Below are 14,442 nucleotides of genomic sequence, written 5' to 3'. Positions count from 1 at the left end.
TGTACACACACCTCAACCGTTTTATGATTCGAGATTCCACATTCTCTTCTTATAACTTTGATTTTGAAATATGGTTTATGAACAAGTGGTTTGGCGTGAATGTAAATTTAATAAAAATGGGTGTTTGTTCTATTTTAAAAATAAAAATTTACTCTGGAATTTGGGACGTTACACGCCTGCGAAGTTTCTCAAGAAGCTCGATAACTGAATCAGGAGCCTTAAAAAGAGAGAAGAAAAACAAAGGCAAGCGTCCAAGAACCAAATTGACAAGAGTTAACCAACCTCTAAAAGAAAGACTTTTGGCTTCCAAGCGGAGAGCTTGGAATGAACTCTATCAACCATGGGTTGCCAATTTTTTTTAAGATTCATATTAGCACCAACCGGGAGAACTAAGTATTTGAAAGAAAAGGAGGCCTCTTCACATACAAGAATCCTAGCATAACTTGAGACTTCAGATTTAGAAACACCGATACCAAACACCTTCGACTTATGATAATTAACTTTTAAATCGGAAGTGACATAGAAGCACTTAAGAATGTGAACCAAGTTAGCAAAATTTGAGCTCACCCAATTCCCCACAAATAAAGCATCGCCGACGTAAAATAAGAGCGATAATTCGGGTCCATCTTTTGGAATTTTGAGACCTTGAAAAAGAGATATTTTGGAAGCGGTTCTCATGGCAACATTTAAGCCCTCCATGGCAATGATGAAAAGGAACGAAGATAAAGGGTCGCCTTGATGGACGCCTTGACGGATGCCTTGATGGGACCTTGATTATTAACGGTTAGTAACTGAAACGTTGATAAGAACCGAACCTCTAGAAGATGAAAGACGCCCCTTTATAAAAAAGAATCTATTTATCTCCAAAGCCCATTTGACTCATAACCGATTCTAAATATTTCCAACTTATGGAGTCAAGGCTTTGTCAAAATCAACCTTAAAAATAAACAACTAATTTTTGTTTTTCTTTTTTCGCCCACGTACACACCTCGTTAATAATCAGGGTGTCACACCCCCCAACCAGACGGCAGAAATGTACGGGGGCTTGTGCGTGACTTCATCCTCGTAGTATCATCACATAGTATATAATTGAAACATAACATCATCATCACCACACATGTAATATAACAACATACATTGTTTACATCGAGTATTGTGTTTGAATATTACATGCCAAAATAATTAAAGTCTAATGAAATAAAAAATATAACAAAACATCCATTAGTTTATTCACCCCAATCTGCTTCAACGGTTTCCTGAAAATACAAGTTAATTTAAAAAGGTCAACATAAAAATGTTGGTGAGTTCATAAGCATGTTTGAGAAAATGATTTGTATAACCTTGTAATCACAAGAAAATCCAGTATTTTCTTAAAATAGTTTAGTATGTTTGTGTCCGGTCTTGTATTAATGCATGTGTGTTATTGTTTAATAAAATGCCAAAAATGAATGAAGAGAATGTAACAAAAATGTAAAGAGAATGCCTCCAGACAACCCTATATTGTTGTAAAAAGAATGCTGGTATGTCAACCCCCGAGGTCGAGTATCGGCGCGAGTATGTTCCCGAGTAATCCAAGAGAAAATAGAATGGTCTCCCGTAAATTTATAATGTTAATTCCTCTAAGTGAGTCGTTATAACCATACTAGATAATGACAAATTCGCCTGTCTTGGAGTTTATGGACGCCGACGGAAAATAGAATAAGGTTTTCGTAACCCTAGACTGGTTTAGTCTAACTGTAGCGAACAACTCAGGTGTGGGGTGTCATCCCCGTATAGATCTATACACAAATCCACGCTCTCCATCCAAGCGACTCTGGTTATAACTACAGGCTACGATCGTACACTCAATAGGTAACACGTCTCACTAGATCCTTAATCGAATTTACGCGAAGAGAAACATATAATACACATTCCAGACCCAATGAACCATGTAAGTCATTTTCAGGCCCACAAGGAATGAGATTATATAACATGGGCCCAAAATATATGTAAAAGGACAACTAAGGCCCATTTCACATGTAAGGTATTTACAGGCCCAAATAGCACGCAAATAGTATCCAAGGTCCGTCGAGCATGTTAATGGGTCAATGAGGCCCAATAAACATATAAAGAGTATTCATGACCTATCAAGCATATAAATGGGCCTCTAAGGCCCAATAACATGAGAATGACAAAAATTAGTCCGTTTGTTATTATATTGCTAGTATTAGCTAAATTATTTACCAAAATGGCATAAAAGGCCCATTTTTTATAAAATGACATTTTGTGGCCCATTAAGCCAAAAATTTACAATTAAGGCCTAACTTTAGTAAAAATAACATTTTAGGCCCCTGTTTGGACAAAACTTGTATTTAAGGCTAGTTTTTGTAAAAATAACATTTTTATCTCACTTTTGTCAAAAATATCATTTTTGGCTTGATTTTTTATAAAAATATACATATTCGGCCCATTATAGAAAATATTATCATTTTGGCCCAAATTTTTATATTTTCACAACATTAACCCTTCTTATCAAAATTTTACATTTTTGGCACAACTTTCTTGAAAATGACATTTAAGCCCACAAAAGATCAAAAATTACAATTTTTGGGCCCAAAACCGTGAGAAGCCCAATAAGGCCCATTTATGAAAATGTTTACATTTTTAGTCCTTGTAAGGTCTCAAATGTCGAGATTAGCCTTGTTTAGCAAAAAATTCCTTCTAAACCCCTTACTAGCCGTGAGTTACATAAAAAACCCATACTTTTGTCATTTTGTCGATTTTAGCCCCTTTCATGAAGTTTTTCTTAGCTTCAAGTAAACTAAATGTACTTTAAACCTTTTTCTTGTAAGATGAGTTGAAATAAGTGTTATGTCAAACCAATATCATCATCTTTTAGTAGATCTTTAAGTCCATGAAGTTTATAACACATAAACACATATATAACTAGAAAAACACACAAAATCAGGCAAACACACATAGATCTACACAAAACAACTTCTATTCTCCCCCAAAACAAAGTAAAAATCGAAAATAGGGGGTATGAACTCACCTTGCTTAGAGTACAAGTCTTGCAATAGATGATGTTTACATGAAAATAGAATTTCCTAGCTAAAGATGCTAGTTGTGTGTGACAACCGTCAATTTTTGGCCAAGTCAAAGTCAACTAAAGTCAACAAGTCAAACCGGTCAACTCTTCTAACCCTTGTATATTAGGGTTTCCATCATGACTCTTATTGTACTACTCCCAATCTTAATATAAAGTATCACTTAGAGTTTTCACGTGTTCGGAAATTCTAAACCCTAATCAGGGTAAGTGATGAATCTACTCGATAGGACATTATTTCATACCGCTCGAGAGCATATAACACTCATAACAAGGCTTAACAGAGTGTAAGAACCTTGTGTTGCGAAACCAAACACTCAAAAAGGTCACAAAAAAAGTCTCTCCCAATCTCTTACACTCTAACTCTCCCAAAACTCTCTAAGTAGGAGAAATCGCTCCAAGAACGTGAAATCTCTCCCAAATCTCTCCAAGTATGTGAAATCTCTCCCAAATCTCTCTCTGTATGAGAAATCTCTCCAAGTATGTGAAATCTCTCCCAAATCTCTCCAAGTATGTGAAATCTCTCCCAAATCTCTCTCTGTATGAGAAATCTCTCCAAGAATGTGAAATCTCTCCCAAATCTCTCTCTGTATGAGAAATCTCTCCAAGTATGTGAAATCTCTCCCAAATCTCTCCAAGTATGTGAAATCTCTCCCAAATCTCTCTCTGTATGAGAAATCTCTCCAAGAATGTGAAATCTCTCCCAAATCTCTCTCTGTATGAGAAATCTCTCCAAGAATGTGAAATCTCTCCCAAATCTCTCTCTGTATGTCAAATCTCTCCAAGTATGTCAAATCTCTCCCAAATCTCTCTCAACTTCTTATAATCACTCGGGGCATCCCGACCCTTAATTTAGTCGAAAACTGCTCGAAAACGGAAGTCTACGCGAAAAACAGCCTTAAGGAGCCGAAACTCCTCTTAGGAACCGAAACTCCTATTGGGAGCTGAACCTCTTAGGAGCCGAACCTCTTAGAGCCGAACCTCCTGAGAACCGAAACCCTCTCAACCGAAATGGACCGAGCGCTCTGTCTATTTCGGTCCCCTGAATCATTCCGAACCGAGCCTGACCTTCTGCTCTTCCCTTCTCACTTTCGGTCCGAGAGGACTAGGACTTTCGGTCCGAGAAGGCTATACCTTCGGTCCTTTCTGATGAGCAGCCTGCGAGACCTCTCGGTTCCCATGCACAACCGAGCCTTACCTTCGGTTCTATGCTCCTAAGGAGCCGAACCTGCGCACCTTCGGTCCTGAAGTTCGGATTTCAGCAATTCCTACCCGGTTTTCAATATTTTTAGCGTTTTAAGCCCGTTTTTCGTGATTTTAACGCGGGATTTTCACCCAAACTCGTATTTTAACATAATAAACCCTAAATATTCATATTTTGAATATATTTTGGGGAAAATCCTTGCCTAAGAATAAAATCTAGTAGGTAAGATTTATGGGTGGAGTGTTGACTTTGCCTTAGTGTATGACACAAGCAACCTCCCCATACCTCCATAGTACAACCCCTTGTCCTTCCACCATACCCAGTCATCCCATAGTACTTTTCCCACCATTTTTCAGCTACACACTTGGTCAAGAGCTGGAAAACTATCCTCTCTCCTCACATTACTCCATTTTCCACCAAGTGACAACTTCATTCTCTCTCACTTCCTCTCTCTAGATTTCGAGATTCAAGGCTTGTCTCCAAGCTTTCCTTCTACATTTGGTAAGTATCTTACTCCTACACTCAGATATTCTATTATCCTTCATCCAAATCATAGATTGCTTACACAAATATCGTCATATTTGTTGTAGATCTTCAAATCTTCAAGCATCATCCATCTACTGAAATCACTCAAGGTGAGTTCATACCCCTATCTTTTCATGTTTTTCTTAAGTTTTAAGGGGGGGGGGGGAATACAATTTAAAACACCAAGAACACAACTAAACTCATTTAACAGCCTTCATCAGAAAAGTTCAACTCCATTCACGGACTGTTTTGGTCAACTTAAACATTTTAGTTTTCAAAACTGTATTAGGTGCAAATAGTTCAGGTTCATACCTTTAAAATGACTACTTGCACATCACCATACGATTTTTCTACGATTTATGGTGATTTTTACAAAACTGCCTATCATTTCAAAAACGAATTCGGACCAGTCTGTGAATATGAACATTTTAACACAAGTTAAAGACTTCCAAAAATCATAATAAAAATTATGAACAAACTAGACACATTTTATGAACTCTCAGGATTTACGGATTCAATTTTCGACTTCGTATGATTTTTCTAAAACAGTGCAGAACGGTTAAAAACTAGTTAACAGCTTATAACTTTCATAACACTTTGTATTATGTTGAGCAAAGTGTATAACAATAAGTTTTAAATATTGAATGTATTATCTTGTTAGTTTATCATCTTAAACTGCAATTTAGTCATTCATGATAAGGTTTACTCATTCGTTTCGAACACATATAATAAACTTCAATAAGCATAATTTATGGATTTTACTACATGAAAAAGGTTTTACTCTCAAAACAAATGGGTTTTTCATATCCTACGTGATAAACTATAATAGTAATAGTTTAAGGATTTCATATCACTATTTATTCAAAGAAGGTGATTTTTCTTCCTCCACGGAAGAGGTTTTAATATCAAACTATGTGTAAACTTAGGTTGTGAGGCAATTCTCTCCCCGTACGTTCGAGTACGGGATCCCAATTCCTGTAAGTTATAACCAGAGTCTCTTGTAGGGAGAGCGTGATAATTGTGTATAGATCTATATTGGGTTTGACACCCCACACCTTGCTGCTAGCTACAGCGGGACCTGCAGGTCTACGGGTGACAAGAGTCATAGTATCTTAACGTCTGAAAAACGTTGTGCAGGTTATTTCTCGTCATAGTATGGTTATAGCGACTCACATAGGTAGTTAACTATCTTTCAAGTTTACATGGAAAATTTTACTTTGAAAAGGGGTTCACTTCCAAATCAAAAAGGGTTTTATGCCGATTTAAAACCACTTTTATATCTTTAAGTATGGAAAATACTTGTTTATTTCCGGTCCTGGGATTTAGGACCACATAACTTTTATAAGGAAAATATAGGATTTTCTTTGGAATCATATCTCTGTTAAAACTATATTTCATCTAGAATTGTTAGACTTCAGCTATAATTGCTAAGTGTATATGCTAGAGTTATATAAGAATCTAGTTATAATCGACTTAGAATTGGTGGGCCCGCCTTACTTCCTGTTCCTTGTTTGGTTGTGGACCTAGGGCATACCCATTATATTCAACGGTTTATTTAACTTAAATTTTATATAACTTATATACACTGGGCGATTATAGAAGGAATCTATGGGTCTTTCTAGGGTTCATTATCGCATAACATAGAAGCATTCATTTCACTTAACAAAGAAAATATTGGATTTTCTGGAAACATACTTTGTCGCTTTTACAAGGAAAACGGTTTCTTTCTCAAACAAAACTCTTATGAACTCACCAACTTAATTGTTGACACTTTTTCAAAACTACTTGTATTCTCAGGAAATCAGTGAAACAGGAAAACCAACGGCATTTTGAAGATGGGACGATAAATCGTCAAATAGTTCATTTTGTCATCATAATGTAATTGATTTTGAAACATGTAAACTTATTCTATGGTGTAATCTTTTCAATTATATTTATGATGGTTGTATTTACTTTGAGCACTATTATACTTGTTGTTATGATACTATACATGAAGTCCTCCACCCCGGACGTTTCCGCCATCCTTGGTTTGGGGGTGTGACAGATTGGTATCAGAGCATTGTTTATAGTGAACTAAGTATATCGAACCACATAAGATATACAAACTATAAATACATTGGGACTAAGGTCTCTGATTTAACATTTTCAAATAACTATATTTTTAGAAATAAATAGTTTCATGTTAAAAGTATACATGCATGCATACATATTAAGGACAACATTATACTAGAACAAAACAAAAGTAATGATTGTTGAACGACACAAGTAGGCTTGGGGATGTATGGTCAGGTCTGGGAATGACATAGCCTGATCAACTATGTCTGACCCAGAAGTGATTAGCATATGCCCGGGAATGGTTGTGGCGTTGCAACAAGTCTAAAAACTTACCAACTCTATCTACAAACAAACATCGAAAACATAAGACAAACATTAAAATACTATAGGAGTATTTGGTGATACTATAACCAGCTTATGTGAAAACTAAAGGCCCCTATTAGTAGGTCTATAATGACTAAGTGCATACGCTAAGGTTATACATGATTAAAGATGTTATAGACTCAGAATCTATGACTATTGCTCTACTTCCTGTTCCTTGTTTGGTTGTGGACTTAGAGTATAATCATTTATTCGAAGGTCTATTCTATCTCAGATTATGTATAACTGGTATGCACTATGTGATTATAGACGTGACTGATAAGGATCACCCCCTATAAGTAATTATCTAGTTAGTTCGTCTATTAATTATTTCTTTACCCCTTTTCTCGCGTAGATATCATGGCTGGATTCCATCTTCCCGGAGACCCGTACTATCCCAACAACGGCAATGCAGGATGGCTAGGGGAAGAGACAGAAGATGATCACCCAATCCCTTTGGATGATCACCAAGCTGAAGGATTTTCTGATGGTTCTGACTCAGAGCCAGAAGTCAACAACCTACCCCCAATAGCTCAAAACCCAAATCCTAACCCCCGTCCAGCATTTCAAGGCCCCACACCTCTGTGGGCAACAAACTTGATCAGATGGAGTCACGAGCAAGGTCAGCCGTTACCTTACAACGGAGACCGAAGCTTCTATGACTTGAGCGAGGGAGGCTCAGCGGACAGAATCTTGCCCATTCTAGTCCGCAGGGTTGCTCGTACTGATGTGCAGGGTAGAGCGGCTATCCATCAAATCCTGCAGGTTGATGCCGACACTGGAGTTAACACTGTCCGCATCCGCCAGCTGGAGTCTGCTCATGCAAGAACTCAGAACCAAAATGCAGCTCTACAGAGAGAACTTGCCGAAACCCAAGCCGAAGTCAGGGAACTTCGAGCTCAGCAAGTAAGATCTGAAAGGCGTATGAGGGACATAGAACGCCTTCTGTCAGGATCAAGGACCCACTCTAGTAGTTCTCGTCGCAGATAGAGTCTCCTCGACTTCTCTTTTGGATATAAATTAGTTATGTAAAACTCTAGTCTAATTTCCTATCTTTGTTAAAACTTAGACCTGTTAGGCCTTGAATAGGTCGTAATTCTGTCAAAAGTTTTCCCATCTTGGTTGATGTAAGACCTACTTCTAAGTCATTTGTTTTCCCCGAACTTGTTACATCTTTAATTCCAGTTTTATTGACAGATATCTAATCTCATGGAAATTATTATCCAAATGATTTCATCTTTTAGTACTAGATCTACATTCAATCATGCTATTCAATTGTGTTGTTGGACTATGGAGAGTTAGTCCATGAGTCACTCTCGTCATTTGTCCTTATTTTATTCTTACCACATATCTCATAACCTGTTATTACAAACGATTTGCTTATGGTAACTCTAAGATTACTTAATGTATACCTCGAGGTTACGCGTAATTAAGAGACGATCAACTTAGAAATGGTAAGTCCGCCTTAGGTCCTGTTCCTTGTTTGGTTGTGGACTTAGGGCAGGCTCATTAAGTTCAACGGCCTATTGGACCTTAATTACACACAACTGGTATACATTGGGTGATCTTAGGAGTGGATAGGGCATGGAACAAATCACAAGTTACAATCGAGTCATTCCTACTAAATTCATAAGTTTATTTATATAGACCCCTGGTATGAATTGTTTTCCACATTCGAAAAATCGGGAAATACTATACTTGAAAACTAATAACCTAGTTTTTACGACGCCCGACTAATAACCATTACTAAAAGACTTATACTTATTTCGTCTTTGAAATTCTATAACAGAAAGATGCCGCCTCGAAGGTCTGTTAGACGCACTAGCGGAACGCAAACAAATCCACCACCGCCGCCTCCCCAATATGATCCTGTTATGTTCCAAGCTGCGGTCACAGCCGCGGTGGCAGCTGCTATGTCCCAAATCAGCACTGATGGTGCAGGACGGACATGGAGCGGTACTAATAACTCCACTCAAGGAGATAGCCAAGGGCGTTCTAGAGAATGCTCCTTTAAAGACTTCACCAATGCCAGACCCGATTCATTCAATGGCAGCGGGGGAGTCATCGATTTGATGCAGTGGTTCGAAAAGACCGAGTCTGTCTTCGAAATCTGTGCGTGCCCCGAAGCAATCAAAGTCGAATTCGCAGCTCGCACTTTCTCCGGCCGGGCCCTTACTTGGTGGAACGACCACGTTAAGTCACTGACGCTTACAGTGGCTAACTCGATGAGTTGGGAGGACTTGAAGGCAAGGATGCTGAAAGAGTATTGCCCAAGGGGCGAGGTGCAAAAGCTAGAGCAAGAACTGTGGAACCTCAAAATGACAGACTCTGACCTTGCAACCTATACCGTCTGATTCTGTGATCTAGCACTCTTTTGTCCCGCTATGGTCACCCCGGAAAGCAAAAAGTTGGAGCGATACCTCTGGGGATTGTCCCCCCAAATTCAAGATAGCGTGTTGGCCTCAAGACCAACTACCTTTGAGAGTGATAAGGAGTTGGCACAACAACTCATAGATCATCGTGCCAGCCATGACACTACGATAACCACCCCTGAACAAGCAAGAGGAGGGAACAACAAAAGGAAGTTCTGGGACAACAAGAAGGACCAACCAGCCCAGGACTTCACTAAGAAACAACAAATCGTTGTTGTTCATGCTGCCACAACCCACGCCACGCCAGCGCCCATAAATCGATACGCTGGAACCCTTCCGAAATGCAACAAGTGTAACTTCCATCACACTGGGGCTTGCCGAGAGATACATTGCAAAAATTGCAGCAGAAAGGGGCACACTGTCCGTTTCTGTAAGGCACCAGCACGACCCATCAACCAGGTCCCTGGCACTGGAGTTAGCCCAGCCTGTTACAAGTGCGGCGAAACGGGACACTTTAAAAGGGACTGCCCAAGAGCACGAAATGCCGGTGATGGTGGAAGGGTGCTTGAGATCACTGCAGGAGAGACCACCCCGGAACCACCCATAAATATCAGTACGTGTTTCTGACATCGACGTTTAATTTTTTTTTTTTACTAAATCTAGCATCGATTAAAGTATTCCAACCATAAATCTCGAGAACACGACAAAACCCAAATAAGTCTTACCTCCTATATAAAAACGCAGGGTTTTTACAAGTGAATCTATGATGGCTAGTGTAAACATTATGGTCATATATCATTTAAGATTCTACGGACTTAGAATGTGTGATTCCGCCTCATTTCCTGTTCCTTGTTTGGTTGTGGGCTTAGGGCGGGGTCACCCATCCGAATGCCCTTGCAATCTTAATGATATACGACTAGTTTACACCAAGCGATTATAAAAGAACTGGTAGGACTTATAATGCAAATTTCATCACAATTTGTTGAAACATTCGTAATGCTGGAACTCGCTAACTACATTATAAAATATTCATAGTAGTAATACCAAGTATAAAGTGGAGAGCATAAAGGCACACGTAGAATACACTATCATTCCAAAACAATAACTCCTTTTAAATCGACTCAGCTCAAGTTACAATAAGAAATTCCAGGGTCATCATTTAACACCAGGCGGATTGTTGCCCACCATAATCAATTTCTTGTACCACGAAAAAACAATAACTGGTTCTTCGACGAACAAGAGATTCTCGTTTATTTCGATCTCTTCTAGAGGAATGACAAGGGTTTCATCTGATAAGCACTTTTTCAAATTCGAGACGTGGAACACGGGGTGTACGTTGCTGAGCTCTGAAGGTAGCTGCAACTTATAAGCTACCAGACCAATTCAGGCAAGAATATCGAACGGTACGATGTATCGTGGGTTTAGTTTTCCTCGTTTCCCAAAACGAATCATCCCTTTCCAGGGAGAGACCTTTAATATCACTCGATCTCCGACTTGGAATTCCAGAGGTTTTCGTCGTTTGTCAGCGTAACTCTTTTGTCGGTCACGCGACGCTTGGAGTCGGACTTTGATTTGGATTATCTTCTCTGTAGTCTCTCGAATGATTTCTGGCCCTTTATGGGTGCTGTCCTGTGATTGCCCTTTTGCCAGCTGGGTGTCACCCACCTCAGCCCAGCAGACAGGCGATCTGCATTTGCGACCATATAAGGCCTCAAAAGGAGCAACTTTTATGCTTGTGTGATAGCTGTTGTTGTACGAGAATTCAATCAGGGGAAAGTGGGTAACCCATGACTTGCCGAAATCAATCACACAGGCTCGGAGCATGTTTTCGATTGTTTGGATGGTTCGTTCGCTTTGGCCATCGGTTTGAGGGTGGTAAGCAGTGCTCATGTCTAGCTGTGTTCCCATAGCCTTCTGGAGTGACTGCCAAAACCATGAGGTAAATCTACTATCCCGATCCGAGATTATAGATATTGGCACTCCATGGAGTCTCACGACCTCTTTGATATAGATTCAGGTTAATCTTTCCATCTTGTACGATTCTCTTATTGGCAGGAAATGAGCGGATTTAGTTAACCTATCGACAATCACCCAAATAGCATCCAATCCGTCTGCCGTCTTAGGTAATTTGGTTACGAAGTCCATAGTAATCCTTTACCATTTTCACTCGGGTATTACTGGCTGTTGTAATAGTCCCGAGGGCTTTTGGTACTCCACTTTCACCTTGGCGCAAGTGAGACACTTGCCCACATAATTGGCGATCTCTGCCTTCATATTTGGCCACTAATAATGTTGCTTAATGTCCAAAAACATCTTATCCGACCCTGGATGGACGGAATATCACGTCTTATGGGCTTCGTTCATGATTATTTCTCTAAATCCCCCAAGTTTAGGGACCCATATTCTATTCATGAAGTAGTAAGTTTCGTCCTCCTTGGCTTCAAAGTTCTTATCCATCCCACGCAGTGTTTCATTCGCGATGTTCTCCGGCTTCAATGCATCTGATTACGCTTCCTTGATCTGCGAGGTTAGGTGGGAGTGGATGGTTATTGATAAGGTTTTCACTCGGCGACCTGAGTATTCTTTTCTGCTCAGGGCATCGGCTACCACGTTAGCCTTGCCTGGGTGGTACTTGATCTCACATTCATAATCATTTAGTAGCTCAACCCACCTTCGCTGACTCATGTTTAGCTCCTTTTGGTTTAGAATGTGTTCGAGGCTTTTGTGATCGGTGAAGATGGTGCACTTTGTACCGTAGAGGTAGTGCCTCTAAATTTTTAGGGCGAAGACCACAGCTCCCAGCTCGAGATCATGAGTGGTGTAATTTACTTCATGCGTCTTCAATTGCATGGATGCGTAAGCTATCACCTTTCCACGTTGCATGAGGACACAACCTAATCCTTGATTCGAAGCATTGCAGTAGACTACGAAGTCTTCGGTTCCCTCCGATAAGGATAGCACTGGTGCACTACAGAGGGCTCGTTTCAAGGTTTGGAAGGCGGCTTCTTGCTTTTCCGTCCAGTTGAAAGACACACCTTTTTGTGTCAACGTGGTGAGGGGTTTGGCTATCTTGGAAAAATTCTGGATAAACCTTCGGTAGTAGCCTACGAGACCCAAAAATTGTCATATTTCTGTTGGTGTTTTCGGGATCGCCCAGCCTTCAATGGCTTTTATCTTGGAAGGATCTACGTGAATCCCCTCCTTGCTGACTACGTGGCCCAAAAAGTTTACAATGTGGATCCAGAACTCGCATTTGGAGAGCTTCGCATATAGTCTTTCAGCTATTAAGGTTTCCAAGATTTGACGGAGATGTTGACCATGCTCTTCTTTGCTTCGAGAGTATATAAGAATATCGTCGATGAAGACAATCACAAAATTATCAAGGAATGAGCGACATACTCGATTCATGAGGTCCATAAATGTTGCGGGGGCATTTGTTAGACCGAAGGGCATCAAAACAAATTCGTAATGACCGTATCGAGTTCGAAAGGTAGTTTTTGGAATGTTCTCTTCTCAGACTCGAAGCTGATGATAACCGGATCTCAGGTCTATTTTGGAGAAGTAACTAGCTCCTTGAAGCTGGTCAAATAGATCGTCGATCCGAGGGAGTGGGTATCGGTTTTTGACAGTGAGCTTGTTTAATTCCATGTAATCGATGCACATTCTGAAAGACCCGTCCTTTTTCTTGACAAACAAAATCGGAGCTCCCCAGGGTGAGAAGCTTGGTCGGATGAATCCTTTGATCAACAACTCGCTTAGTTGGCTGGATAACTCCTGCATTTCGGCGGAAGCTAACCTGTAGGGTGATTTGACAATTGATGTGGCTCTTGGTATTAGGTCGATTCGAAATTCGACCTGTCTTTCTGGGGGTATTCCCGGAAGGTCTTCTGGAAATACATTCGGGAAGTCACATGTCACTGGGATGTCTTTAATGTTTACTTCATCTTTGGTTTTATCCACAACATGAGCGAGGAAAGCATATCTTTTCTTGTGCAGGCACTTTTGTGCCTTGATGCATGAGATAAGACGAAGGTTGGTGCCAGGTTTATCACCATAAATTATTAGGGTTTCGTGATAGGGAAGATAAAGGCGAACGACCTTCTCGCGACACATAATATCGGCATGATGGGGGCTTAACCAATCCATGCCTATTATCACATTAAAACTCCTAATATTTACTGGCATCAAATCTATTTGAAAAGAGTGATTGTTTAGTGTTAATTTGCACCCTATGTAAACATCTTTGGTTTTTTTGGTTTTCCCATTAGCCATCTCCACCGTGAAGGCTTCGTTGAGCTTTTGGGGTTGTTGATTTAGTAAGTGTTTGAATTTATTACTACCGAAGCTTCGCTCTGCTCCGCTATCGAATAAAATGCATGCATAAGTGTTGTTAAGTAGGAACGTACCAGTAACAACCCTTGGGTCTTGAACTGCTTCACCTTGACCCATTGTCAATACCCTTCCTGACACTCCTGCCCCTGGGTTGTTGGCGTTGGGGCAGTCGCGTTTGAAATGACCAGTTTCTCCACACCCATAACAAGTGTAGCTGGCCCCAACATTGTTGTTGTTATTGTTGTTGCGATTGTTGTTGTTATTACTGGACTGTTGGTTATGTGGAGGCTGAGTTCTATAGTATCTTGCGGTATGACCCTTTCGATTGCAACTCGTGCAATGCATCTCCCTGCATTCTCCATGGTGGTGAAAATTGCATTTGCTACACTTGGGTAGGGTCCCTGAGTATTGTTTGGGAGCAGTTGGTGTAGATGAGACTGGAGCATGTGGTGTTGTGGTAACTTGAGTAGTAGCAGCATGGACAACTACTGTTTGTTGCTTCTTTGATG

Source organism: Lactuca virosa, chromosome 1 (assembly GCF_052849685.1).
Source record: "Lactuca virosa cultivar CGN04683 chromosome 1, Lactuca_virosa_CGN04683_v6, whole genome shotgun sequence".
Lineage (NCBI taxonomy): Eukaryota > Viridiplantae > Streptophyta > Magnoliopsida > Asterales > Asteraceae > Lactuca > Lactuca virosa.
Note: the sequence above shows the minus strand (reverse complement) of the source record.